The sequence below is a fragment of the Danio rerio genome, chromosome 6 (assembly GCF_049306965.1).
Source record: "Danio rerio strain Tuebingen ecotype United States chromosome 6, GRCz12tu, whole genome shotgun sequence".
NCBI classification, from domain to species: Eukaryota; Metazoa; Chordata; class Actinopteri; order Cypriniformes; family Danionidae; genus Danio; species Danio rerio.
Genome location: NC_133181.1, coordinates 36403947 through 36404205, shown reverse-complemented (window position 1 = coordinate 36404205; position 259 = coordinate 36403947).

The following is a 259-nucleotide window of genomic DNA, read 5'->3' as shown; positions in this document are numbered from 1 at the left end:
GAGCTAATCGATCGCAGAGCAGAGCGCTCTCGACGCGTCATAACATTCTCTCATCCCGAGCCAGGATATACTCTCGGGAGTGCTTAAAATGCACTGAGGGCGAAGTTTAAAGTTATTTTCATTTTGTTTTTGTTTAGCTTTTTAAGAAATTACGTTAAATGGTTGCGCAGTTTTATGTAGGCAATATGGCAGACTAGATAGGATGCAAATATGGAGAAATTACAAAAATAGATATATTTTTATTGAAAAGCTTGTTATG